This window comes from Microtus ochrogaster, unplaced genomic scaffold (assembly GCF_000317375.1).
Source record: "Microtus ochrogaster isolate Prairie Vole_2 unplaced genomic scaffold, MicOch1.0 UNK9, whole genome shotgun sequence".
NCBI classification, from domain to species: domain Eukaryota; kingdom Metazoa; phylum Chordata; class Mammalia; order Rodentia; family Cricetidae; genus Microtus; species Microtus ochrogaster.
Window position 1 is genome coordinate 6,560,413 of NW_004949107.1, and position 556 is coordinate 6,560,968.

Genomic DNA, 556 nt, shown 5'->3' on the forward strand with positions numbered 1-556 from the left:
ATTCAGTAGGCTGCCTTTTTGTCTTATTGACTGTGTCCTTTGCTTTACAGAAGCTTCTCAGTTTCAAGAGGTCCCATTTATTTATTGTTGTTCTCACTGTCTGTACTACTGGTGTTATATTTAGGAAATGATCTCCTGTGCATTCAAGGCTACTTCCCACATCCTCTTCTATGGGGTTCAGTGTGGCTGGATTTATAATGATTTATATTGAGGTCCATTTGGAGTTGAGTTTTGTGCATGAGGATGATATGGATCTATTTGCATTCTACTACATGCTGACATCCAGTTATGCCAGCACCATTTGTTAAAGATGCTTTATTTTTTCCATTGTATAATTTTAGCATTTTTGTCAAAAATTAGGTGTTCATAGGTGTGTGGATTAAAATCAGAGTCTTTAGGAGAGAAAAGTGAGAAGGGGAAGATGGGGGGAACTTGGGGAAATGGGATGGTTGGGATAAAGGAAGGGTGGATAGGGGAGCAGGGAAGCACATATCTTAATTAAGGGAGCCATCTTAGGGTTGGCAAGAGACTTGAACCTAGAGTGGCTCCCAGGAGC